Source organism: Sinocyclocheilus rhinocerous, unplaced genomic scaffold (genome assembly GCF_001515625.1).
Source record: "Sinocyclocheilus rhinocerous isolate Xijiao unplaced genomic scaffold, SAMN03320098_v1.1 scaffold391, whole genome shotgun sequence".
NCBI classification, from domain to species: Eukaryota; Metazoa; Chordata; class Actinopteri; order Cypriniformes; family Cyprinidae; genus Sinocyclocheilus; species Sinocyclocheilus rhinocerous.
In genome coordinates this window covers 203,411-216,822 of record NW_015656602.1, presented here as the reverse complement: position 1 = coordinate 216,822, position 13,412 = coordinate 203,411, and positions in this window count along the sequence as shown.

Genomic DNA, 13,412 nt, shown 5'->3' with positions numbered 1-13,412 from the left:
TATCAACATTAATATTATGAAATATGTAAAATATGATTACCATGAAAGGCCTCATGTGTTAGTGGGCCTTGAATATGTATTAGCATATCCACGTTAAATAATTTCTATCCTTTATGTTTCGTGGCGTTTTTTTAAATTTTTTTATTTTTGTGAATTTGATGCACAGTGACTCTTGTTGTGTGATTATGTGCTAATAACTTGTGCATGTCCATCTTCTACATGGTGTCATTGGAAGTGGTGGGAATCAGTTGAATTTTTGTATTCAGCATGTCAAACTTCATGAAGAAGCATTAAAAATAAATGTGAAACAAAGCATTTATAAAAAATGTATTATACAGTGCTATCAACATTAATATTATGAAATATGTAAAATATGATTACCATGAAAGGCCTCATGTGTTAGTGGGCCTTGAATATGTATTAGCATATCCACGTTAAATAATTTCTATCCTTTATGTTTCGTGGCGTTTTTTTTTAATTTTTTTATTTTTGTGAATTTGGTGCACAGTGACTCTTGTTGTGTAATTATGTGCTAATAACTTGTGCATGTACATCTTCTACATGGTGTCATTGGAAGTGGTGGGAATCAGTTGAGGGTCTTCAAAACTAAGATGGTTTTATTATTACTGATTTATATTATTTATTGTTTCATTAAAATTTGTAAATAAATTCTTATTCTGTACGAGTTATTCATTTTGCCCTTCAAAAGGAAAACACAGAAACCGCCATATTTGCAATATTTGTGGGATTTACACCACATATTTTTTGCTTTGCATGTTGTTGGCTTCTCAGAGTATGGGACAGACAAATATCTAGGCAAATCAGTTTTGGTATATAGTTTGAGACTCTATTTGAATCCTCACACACATCATGAAACTCTAGGTTTATTAATAATTTTAAAAAATTAATCTTATTGCCAGCTGTTTTTACATTCTAAAGAAAGCGATGGCTGTAGCGTTGCTCTCAAGACCACAGGTAAGATATTGTGTTAAAATAGTAAATCTCTGATATTATTCTGAATGTTTATTTTCAACACCGTCTACTACATGCAAATTGTTGAATTAGCAGGTTCATCAGATGAAATATTAATACAATAATTATTAATAATATACTTTTGTTTGTCTTCTGTACATTACGGTGTTATTACATATGTGTTGAACTGTTTTAATGTGTTTAATATGTAATCATTTTCAGAAGCAGTTTACACATTTAGGTGTTTGTTATATTGACACTGTTGCATTAAAATGCCACTCAGTGAGTCCAAGTGTCCATTACTAAACCTATATGGAATATTTGTAGGAAAAAATAAAACCTGCCATTTCACTGGTTCATCTGTTATCAGAGGTGTGGAGAGTCATTATCACATGTTGTCATGTCTGTGCTTATTAGATGTGGAAATAAACACTTCATAATTCAACAAATAACTGGTTTATTTATTAAAGTGTATATCATTATTACAGGTGGCTGGATTCACAGCTCTTCTTTCACAGTTCCAGCTCATTATCTACTGTCTCATCGTGCAGTGTAAGATCAAATTACATTTTAATTAAAACTGCAAGTGTAATCACATCAAATAATTGTATCACTTTAAGAAAGCTGTAATTAACAAGGTAATTAACAAAGTTATGTAATGTTTAACTGGTACATATTTACTTGTATAGATTTTAATATTGTATTTATAAAAATACATTAATCACATGTAAAGTTAAAGGAATAGTGTAAGTGATAAATGTCAGTCATCTGTTTATGATTGATATTCAGTCGCTATTCTAAAATGTTATTATAAAATGTCCACTTGATTTCAAATTCTAACAGAAACAGCTATAATGAATTCATCTTTTAAAAATTCATATTTAAAAAAAATGAAAAGCCTCTGATCATTTTCAATTGATATTTCACTTATTTCATTCAACAAGGTCATCCATTTAAATATATTTTTCATGACTATGTCTTGTTATTTTATTTAATGTATTCATTTATTCTTGCAGCCCTATTAATGAAATCTGTAGGGACTATTAACTGCTCCGAACCCACTACAGATGCTCTTTTAAGTGCCTTGAAGGGAAGTATCTTTGAAAAGACTGATGTGAGGCCAGTTTTTTACCCAAAAACTCCCACCAACATCAGTGTGAGCTTCACTCTCTATGGAATTTTAGATGTGGTAAGTTGATTTAATATCACTGGAAATCAAATGTGTGGGAATTAGGACAAAAGAGTGAATCACGTATACTGGCGAAGTACAATTAGGGCCAAGTTAAAGAAAAGAGCAGAGGCAAGAGTCTGAAAAGGTGGCCAGAAATATGAGCAGATATTGCATGGCTCTCTAGCTGTAATGATAAATAGAGCTGCATATCATCTGATTATGGGCTCAGTAAGTTTGTGTATTTCAAGAAGTGGAGGGGCAGAGCACTGAACCCTGAGGAACCCCTAACATGTAGGAATTACTGTTTAGATAGATTAAAAAAATAAAAAAAAAACGTTATAGTTTTAAATTTTTCATTTAAAGAACACCACGCCAGCTTACCACGGCAGGTCTTTAGGCAATTGTGAGATAAAATTTTATACATTCTTAATTTTTCTCTTTCAGGATGAAAAAGCTCAAATATTTGATTCATTCATTTGGGTGTATCTGGTAAGTCTTTCCGTAGCTGTCTTTAGGCCTCTCCGTGTGATTCCCTACATTTTCATGCAAGTTTTATCATAAAGAAAAAATATATATACCGTATTGGCCCGAATATAAGACGACCCCCCTTTTTCCAGATGTACCTTTTGGAAAAAGGCTTTTTAAAAACCAAATCTTGTTTTTTCTCAGTAAAACACATTTTGTCTTCAATTATTTTCATATTGCATATTTTTTCTATTTAAATTTTTGTTTTGAAAGTATTCTTATATTCGGGTCAATACGGTATTGTGTGTGTTTGTAGTTTTGGAATATTGAAGGTTTGAGCTGGGATCCTGATGAATGTGGAACAGACAGAATCTCACTGCCAAGAAAAAAGCTGTGGATTCCTGATGTTGTAATTAATGAATTGTAAGTTGAAAAATATGAAGCTATTATATTTATGTCAATGCTGAACATTGCATACAAATCTGGAACTCTTTCTTGTGTATCTCATGAAATACCACCTGAATTGTTAGCACATTTGAGACTCACTCAAAATTTATCACAAATACGTTGGATAATAGAAGATATGCTCTGTAACATTTAAACACTACCTGTTCCTAAAGTTGCTTGTTTTACTTTGAAGCATGGATGAAAATAAATCCCCAGACACATATTACCTCTATGTCCAACATACTGGTAAGGTAATGGATGATCTTCCCATTCATGTGATCAGTTCCTGCAACATGGACATCTACAGCTTTCCATTTGATATTCAGAACTGCACATTCACTTTTAATTCATACAAGCTCACTGGTAAGTTGGCTCGACTAAGGGGTACATTTTAAATTATAACCGTGCGTTCACACCGCCGCCGACGAGAGTGTCAAAGTGGCCGGAAGTCATTCATTTTCAATGTGAGCTGGTGGCGAACAGCGGCGAGGAGCGGCGTGGCGCGTCTTGGGCGGTGAGGGCATCGAGGAGAGTTGAAGTCAGGTCAACTTTATGGTAATGAGCTATGACGTGGTTCGGCGGCAACCAATCGGAATGTAGAAGTCCTCCACTTGAGGATTCCAGAGAACGCAGTCCTGTAAACTTTGGTTCCGACCACATTAGTTCCCAAGCATTATCACGCTAGAATGCTTGTTTTTCAGCGCGAATGCAATTCATTTGCTCAAAACAACATCGATTTGACCAATTACATTTAGGCTACACTTCAACCAGGACAGTTTGTAATGTAGGCTACGCACAAATTAATGTTAATGTTAATTAAAGACCAAGGCTAGTAAACGTCTCCTATAAACTGCATGTGTAAATTAGGCTAGCACTTAACCATGAACACAAAAAACCCACCACACAAATGGTTTTTATTGGTTTATTTCATTAGCAAACATGTAACTATAATTGATAAGTTCTTTCCATCGATCAATTTCTTACTTTCACATTTAAAATATTTCATGAGGTTAACTTATACCCTACTTGTGGTCAGTCTGCACAAGATCAACATGCTTGTTTCCTTTGCGGCTCCTTTAAATACAAGACAAGCATTCGATCTACGTCAGAGCATCAGAGCGTCCACGAATCTTTCTACAGCATTGTTGGCAGGGCGGCCAGAGCAATTTTTTACGCTCTCACAGACGGCGGTGTGAACGCACCGTAACAACTAACTTCATGACCCTGTCATCTCCTGATGGTTTGCTATTTTCTACAGCAGCGGATGTTCAATTGTTCTTTGTTGAAACAGTGGAGGTGACACTTCAGAATTCCCTATCAGTGATGAAAACTAAAGGAGAGTGGGAGCTAGTCGACATGCTTGCTGAGAAACCTCCGATACTTCCAGGAGAGCTAAATATTACTTACGATACACTCATTTACTATGTATGAAATCTCTTTCAATTTATTTACACCCTTTATGTAAAATTTGTTTTTATTGGAATGTAAATCACTTGAATTTCTTCATACTATATATATATATATATATATATATATTTACTAATCAGGTTGTTCTCAGTCGTCGCCCCACCATGTATGTGGTGAACCTCCTGATTCCCAGCTGTTTCCTCATTGCTGTAGATCTGTTCAGCTTTCTTCTGCCACCCCAGAATGTGGATCGTTCTGCCTTCAAAATGACTCTGATTTTGGGTTACACTGTATTCCTGCTGCTAATGAACGACCTGCTGCCAGTCACAGGAAACACCTTACCTCTCATAAGTTTGTATAGAAGATTTGTTGTAGCGTTACACTATGTCCTAACCAGCCATGTGACACGTTTCCAGAGTCATGTACATATTCTGTCTTCACTGAAATCTAAACACTTCAGTGAATTGACAGAATTTCTTGTCACTCATTGCAGCCACTGCTGGTTACGACAGTTTTAAAGCACCTTTCTCCTCTCTTGCCAATTGTCAAGTTTTGTCTGACTTTTAAGACACACTCTTCTATATCTCTTTTCAGATGTGTTTTTCTCTCTTTGCTTGGCACTGATGGTGGCCAGTCTTCTGGAGACAATCCTTGTCACTAACATTCAGTGTGGCTCCACTCACTATGGACCTTTACCTCGATGGGCCAAGGTGCTTTTCCTCAACCACCTTGCTAAACTTGTTTGTTTAAGCAAGAAACCCAGTGACCAAAACTGTGACCCTGAAGGTGAGTCTTAAAGTGTCTTAAAGTCAAGATGCAAAATCAAATAAGTCTGTCTAGTTTTATTTATTAAATTAACACCTAAGCCAAATATATGTATGGATGATCCACTATGACAACCCCTAACAGGAGCAGCCGAAATTGAGAGCGTTTTAAGTTCTTCCTAAGTAATCATTTCCAAATGTCATGTAAGAGTACTTTAAAAACATGAATTGCTTAATTAGGTTATTGAGTAAAGACAGAATACATTTATTTCAACAACTTCTCTTGTCCCTGTAGAGCACAGAACTGAGACCAAACGCTGTGATCCTGCTTTTGAAACCCCTCCGAGCGAAGCGACACATAAGACACCTACTCTTCTGGAACTGAAGAAGATAAGCCACGAGTTGCTATGTATCCGTCAGCAAGTCGATAAACATTTTAATGATGACAGCACAGAGGAGTGGATGCATTTGGGTCAAGTCATTGACCGCTTGCTTTTCTGCCTGTATACTGTGTTTCTCTCAGTTAGTTTCATCACTGTTTTGGTATTTTGGCTGTACTGGTACAATAAATAAACCTACTAAAAGTCTATGAGTGCTGTGTACACTGATCAGCCACAACATTAAAACCAATGAAAGGTGAAGTGAATAACATTGATTATACAACAGCACCTGTTAAGGGGTGTGACATCTTAGGCAGCAAGTGAATGGTCAGATCTTGAATTGCATGTGTTGGAAGCAGGAAAAATGAGCAAAAGCTCAGTGACATTTAGAAATTGCGCTGGTTAGATGACTGGGTCAAAGCATCTCCAAAATGGCAAGAACAACTGGTTAACCAGCATCAGGGTCATGGATGCCCAAGGCTCACTGACGTACATGGGGAGCGAAGGCTAGCCCATCAGGGGCTACACGATATTAGGCAGGTTTTAATGTTGTAGCTGATCAGTGTTTATGATTACTAAACCTGTAAATAAAAGTTGCCATTAATTAAATCAAATTGTCTGTAATATTGAAGATTTTATTGCAAATGTTGTGTTCTGTACTTTCCTTTTGTTTGTTTTGTTGTCAAATGCTGCCAAAGGGTCAGTAGCAGAGGAATATTAACTGGAAACTATGAAAGCATTGTAAAAAAAAAAAATATTTTTATGTGTTATATTATATATATGGCTATGCAGTGTTAGATAACCGTACATTATAATGGGTGTTTACATACAGATAAAGTTCATGATTTCATCAACAGTTCATGATTTTACCCACATCTTTTGGGTCTTTCGAGAAAATACTGGTTACAGATTCCAGCACTTAGCTGGGGAATGGTTAAAATATAACAAAAATAATCTCCTTCTTGCTGTTGTTTGAAAAGACTGAAAAAAATGAATGAATAAATCAATTCAATTCAATTCAAGTTTATTTGTATAGTGCTTTTCACGATACAAATCGTTGCAAAGCAACTTTACAGCAAATTAGGTTTCTACAATATTTAGTGGTAGCTTATCAGTGGAATACTCACGTACCTTCCAACATTACGCTATGACTCACTTTGATGACTGGATGTAACAGTCTCACTAAAGGCAGAAGTGGGTTGCAATGCAGTATATTCTGTACGAATGGACACTCGCAACTCAGCTGAGTATGAACACAAGAGTGAACCTAAAATAACACATCCTAAATTGTGGCACCGCATTTCATATCAATTTCACTTGTCATTGAACTTGGCCATGCACTCACATTAGGTAGCTGAAACCCCGCAGAGTTGCACGCACACAGCGTTTTCGGATCAACAGGTCATCAGCACGGAAATAATCCTAAAACACATTAGCGGGCATATTATACTAACATCTCATTAAATTCAACTCCTATGCATAAAAGCATATTTACTCACAATAAATTGTAGAGAGCAGCAATCACACACACGAGCAGTTCTTCCAATGCGCCAATACAGGAGAACAAACCACACACACACTCGTTCATCGAGCGGAGAACGAGAACAAACGCCATTTCATTGAAGCCCGCAAGACTTTAAACGTCACCTGTCCTATCGCATCACCTACCCCTTAAAGGCATAGCAAGCTCATTCCGGTTACACCTGTATAGTTTTGTAATCGATCTATGAGTATGTCATGATCTATAGTGTCGAACGCAGCACTAAGATCAAGTCAAACTAGCAATGAGATACAGCCTTGGTCTGACGCAAGAAGCAAGTCATTTGTAATTTTAACAAGTGCAGTTTCTGTGCTATGGTGGGGCCTGAAACCTGACTGAAATTCTTCATAGAGATCATTTTTTTGCAGGAAGGAGCACAATTGAGCAGACACAACTTTTTCTAAAATTTTAGACATAAAAGGAAGATTTGAGATGGGTCTGTAATTTGCCAGTTCACTAGGATCTAGTTCTGGTTTCTTAATAAGAGGCTTAATAACCGCCAGCTTGAATGGTTTTGGGACGTGACCTAAAGACAACGACGAGTTAATAATATTGAGAAGCGGTTCTTCTGCTACAGGTAACAACTCTTTCAATAATTTAGTGGGTACAGGATCTAACAGGCATGTTGTTGATTTAGATGCAGTGATAAGTTTATTTAGCTCTTCCTGTCCTATAATTGTAAAGCACTGCAGTTTATCTTTTGGTGCGATGAATGAAGCTGAAGTATTATACGCTGTAGAATCTACATTTGTTATTGTATTTCTGATGTTATCTATTTCATCAGTGAAGAAATTCATAAAGTCATTACTATTAAACTGTGAGGGAATATGTAGATCGGGTGGCATCTGGTTATTTGTTAATCTAGCCACTGTGCTAAATAAAAACCTTGGATTGTTTTGGTTATTTTCTATGAGTTTATGGATATGCTCGGCCCTGGCAGCTTTTAGAGCCTGTCTATAGCTGGACATACTGTTTTTCCACGCAATTCTAAAAACTTCCAAGTTAGTTTTTCTCCATTTGCGCTCAAGACTACGAGTTTTTTTCTTGAGAGAATGGGTATTAATGTTGTACCATGGCGCAGTACGTTTTTCTCTAGCCTTTTTCAATTTGATGGGGGCAACAGCTTCTAATGTATTAGAGAAGATAGTGCCCATGTTGCTAGTCATCAAATCAACAAATGTATGATTTCTGAACTGTGCCATTCATTTTCAAGGACCTGCATTCATAAGAGAAAAATTGAAAAATAGAAAAATAAAACTAAAGAGAAAATGCCAACCAAGAGTTTGACCGTGACCGTTTAAATGAGATTCAAGGATGCCAAGTGGGTTTACACAAAACATGAATAATTACACCACCTTACCTTCTCTTCATAATCCATCCTTCACATATATACATTTATGATTATAATTTCATAAAAACATTATGATACTACTAAATAAGATCACTCCCAAAATAGAATGTGACTTGCATTATGCTGATGGACTGCTGCTTTTTTCTTTTAAATTTTATTTGTATTGTTGTTGTTGTTTTCTTCTTGTTAATAAGGACTACATTTTATCTAAAGATCTTTCTGAATTTATATGCCTTCAGCAATTTTCAGGGGTATAAAATGTATAAATGTTTGATGACAACATACTGTATCAAATGGAACAGATTGATATCTGAAAACCGTTCATATGGAGTGTCATCTGCGGTATTGGGTCATTGAATTGAAGAGCTGAGCATTTGAGAAAACATTTTAAGTACATCTATATTTGGTACTTTTCATTATAGTTCTTGATTTATGTGTGGTGTGTACAAGGGTGTCATACAATTACATGTAATAGGTAGATTCGTTTACAAAACAGTTTGCAAATCATTAAGTCTCATTTCAATTTTTAATAATCCTGAAGCAGCAAGATAAGAAATACTGTCACCAAAGATGGTTGTGTAGTGAAAATCAGTTTTTTAGATATCATGCTCTCAATCTAACACAGAGAAAGCTTTTATGAATGGTATTAATGCAGAATGGTTATCACATGATGTTTTGATCAATGGGATTCTATACGAGGCTGGTCAAAAAAAAAATAGATGTGGTTGTTGATTAATACTGACTTGAATGTAAGTTGAGTAGCCCTGGATTAACTGAATTATCATTTTTGATTAGTGCTTACTTTGAAAATTGGCTTTCTGCATTTTGATTTGATTCAGTTTCCAGTACAATTCCCACTATTACATTTTCTCAAAAGAGACAAGGGTGACAGTATCTAAAAAGCAAAATTAATATTAAGCAACGATAATGAGATCAAATAATGTGTAAAACACTGTTCTAAAGTACTTCTAATATACAATTGTTTGTATATTTGTTGCTGACGGTGTATGGTAACTGGTGTTTCATTAACCTGGAAACTGTGTAAACATCAAATGGAAATTTGATGAAGAGGGAGACCTACAAGAGGAAGACTTTCACATTTTGTGTCACACCATGCAATATTAATGTCATATCTATACCACAATTTTAGACAATGCCACGTTTCATAACCTCAGCTTTAAGTATGCAAAAGTATGCTCAACCTCAAAGATCCCAGTTACCGCCACATTTATTTTGATACACATTTGATATTTTGCATGTTGGGCTTGTGTCTCCAATGTCTGAGATTTCCAGAAGGTTTAGAAGTGAAATGTTGAGTTTTGCAAAATGTTCACTGTTGCCTGTCAGCACTAGCTGGATGACTAATTTGCCTAAACAAATCAGTTATTTGTATTTAGGATACATACCCACCATTCTAACACATTACCTGTCAAACTGAGAAATGATTCTGAAATGAAAATCTTTTGGGGCCAGTCACAACATTGAACAAGAACTTAATGGATATAGAACTTCTGTCAACATTCAAGGTTAAGATTCAGCAATTAACAAGAAGGCTGGGTTTCAACTGAAAATAATTACGATAGGTAATGGTTTTGCAGCAATGGTTTTGCTTTATAACTTTTCTAAATGTATGCTTAAGCAGAGAATGCATGGTAGCATTGCAGCGCAGACTGTTGTGTTTAAACCTTTTGATGCATGAATTTTGAATTGTTGAATTGAATGAGTTTAAAACATAATTCAAAGACCTTTACACAGTATTGTGGATACTATGCATCAGAGAGTTACATCATTTGCCAAAAAATAAATGTTCATGTAATTTACAGCTGTCTTCTGTACAAAAATTAAGATATTTTGAAATTATTTTTAATAATTTTCTATATATTAAATGTAATCCTGGAATAAACGTTTTGCTTTGTATCATTCCAGTAAGATTATTCTTCGTAGAATTTGTTTTACTCACAAAGGGCATTTCATGTACTGTCTGTCTAAAAAAATATTTTTTTTTCGAAGCTGTAAATACAAGATTATTGGGGTATTACAAGAAAATATAATTTCAGTCTTTCTACTTCAAAATTTCACGTTTAATTCATTGTTAATTTCTTTGGTTATTACGCTATTTCTTTGTAATTAACTGTGAATTTACTAGCAATTTTTGAGTGAAAACTGTTTCTACACCAATTTTTTTTTTCTTTATTTTTTGTGTAAGTTCATAGTAACCTCTCAATCTTAAAACTTCATTTGGACACTTCTGTTCTGCAGACATATGTTGCCTATCATACGTAAACTCGTCGAATTCTAGGTCCAAATCTTAATGGCATTTTGTAGATATAACTCTATAGGAGATAGTCATGTAGGTCTGGTCTGATCAAACTGTTGATGGATCATATCAAAAGGTCCAAATGTGCTCAAGAAACCTACTTGTTGATTTATTAGAGATTCGGTTGTGTTGTGAATTCAGAAACAAATGTTTATGTTTGTCATTTGAGCACAATGAACTGCCAATCTTCTACAACTCACTTCATCTTCATCTGCTTCATCATGTAATGTAAGAATCAGTTCAATAAGTCCAAAATATGAGCAATCATTAAAAAAGAGCCTGGTGCTCATGGCCTGTAGGATTGTATTCCATCTTTTTGGTTTAATAAGCATATAGCTTCCCTTACGAAAAAGAAGTTTATTCAAGTGTGCTATTAGTATACTTCTTTTAAACTAAAAAAATAGGAAAGTATACTTTGTTGTAAACTAGTTGTGTACTTAAAGTTTACTACTGTTATACTTAAAAGTATACTTTTATATATTAGAAAGTGGGCCAATTTAGTCCCAAGGAGTATTGAAATCGCTCGCTTACAAGTATACTACTAGTACACTGATATTTGTATACTTACTACATAAAGTATACTTAAAAATATACTTGAACTTTACTTAAGTATACTTACTAAAATAAACTTGAAGTATACTACTTTTTGGTAAGGGTTGTTTCTTTTGTCAGTATCTTTGTACTCTCTTCTCTCTTTGGGGCTGAACCCATCTTTCAGCTGCTTTCATGAGATCTGCACACACTATCAACTCCTCCCAGCCAACCGCAGAGTTTCTCTTACATGCGCTCAGAGAGAGTGTCTTCAACAAAACCGAAGTGCGGCCAGTTATTAATCCAAGGACACCTACAAATATTAATTTAGGTTTCATTATGTATGCAATTTTAGATGTGGTGGGTAAATGTCCAAATATACCAATCACGGTATGCAAGCACATTACATAATTAGTTCATATATGTAAATGGCTAAACAGAAATTGTGGATGTTTTCCCTTTTAGGATGAAAAAGCTCAAATCTTGGATACGTTTATCTGGCTGCAGTTTGTAAGAGCACTAAGTATCTATTATGAACTGTTACCTTGCCGTTTATTCTTTGCCTTCAATTCCTAAAATCTAGCATATTGTGAAATTTAATGTTAAATACAATATGTTGATAATTGTTTTTAAGAAGTGTTTATACTATATAAATGGAAATTCATTTTGAAGGACTGGACTATTGAAGGTTTGAGCTGGGATCCTGTTGAGTGTGGAGCAGACCGAATCACACTGCCACGAAAAAAACTCTGGAGGCCTGATATTGTCATCAATGAATAGTAAATTCCAAAACACAGCATTAAAAATCAAACCATTAAATAGTATATGGGGTTATTAAACCATTTACACTGAGTTAAAACTGACAATAACTTAGTAAAAGCTTAAACAGGCTGGACATGAAGTGCAAACAGTTAACGTTACTGGCAAGACAAAGCGGGTAAATTATTGAGAATTATAAAATGGATATTTCAGATAGGGCTCCTTTGTTCACCCCCCACAGCCGTGTGAGGCACTTTTTATTATGGATGGATGCGCTTTATTTCACTTCTTTTGGACTGATGAACTGCAACACCCGCTGACTGCCATTAAACAGCTTGAAAGATCAAAGACAATTTTTAATATAACTCCGACTGGATTCATCTTAAAAAAGGAAGTCATATACGACTAGGATGGCTTGAGGGTGAGTAAATAATGGACTAATTTTCATTTTTGGGTGAACTATCCCTTTAAGATATCAGATTTTTCATCACACAATTATTATGGCCAAAAGAATTCACAATAACGATACATTGCTGTATTTATATATAAAAAAAGAAAATAATGTTATCAGTCAAACTCATCGCTCACCTTTTATATATAACTTCCTTCTGTGAACTAATGTGGCATCTTAAATAATATAACTCCGACTGGATTCATCTTAAAAAAGGAAGTCATATACGACTAGGATGGCTTGAGGGGGAGTAAATAATGGACTAATTTTCATTTTTGGGTGAACTATCCCTTTAAGATATCAGATTTTTCATCACACAATTATTATGGCCAAAAGAATTCACAATAACGATACATTGCTGTATTTATATATAAAAAAAGAAAATAATGTTATCAGTCAAACTCATCGCTCACCTTTTATATATAACTTCCTTCTGTGAACTAATGTGGCATCTTAACAAATTCTATAATTTTATAGTATTCCATACAGTGATAAAAGGCTGTGTCGATTAGCATTCTCTTCACATTTAATCAGTAAAAAAACATATTGATCTGCTTTTTATTCGTGATAGTTCAGATTTTTTTGTCCATATATTATATTAGAGATTTCCTGAAACGTCAAAAGTTTTATTACTCCTATAAGTTTTAGTTGTGGACTTTTTGCGCGAGGGCGCCCTCCAGTGTAGAGTATGAATGCAACAAACATAACATGTGAGAGTTTAGCCAAAGGCGCAAGTCTACACCAAAAAAAATGCTGTTTTATAAGAGAGGTCAAAGATTTTTGCGACAGGTTAGATTCAGTTCATGGTACTCATTAATTTCAATGGTATCCATAAATAGCAACTGACTGTCGCACAA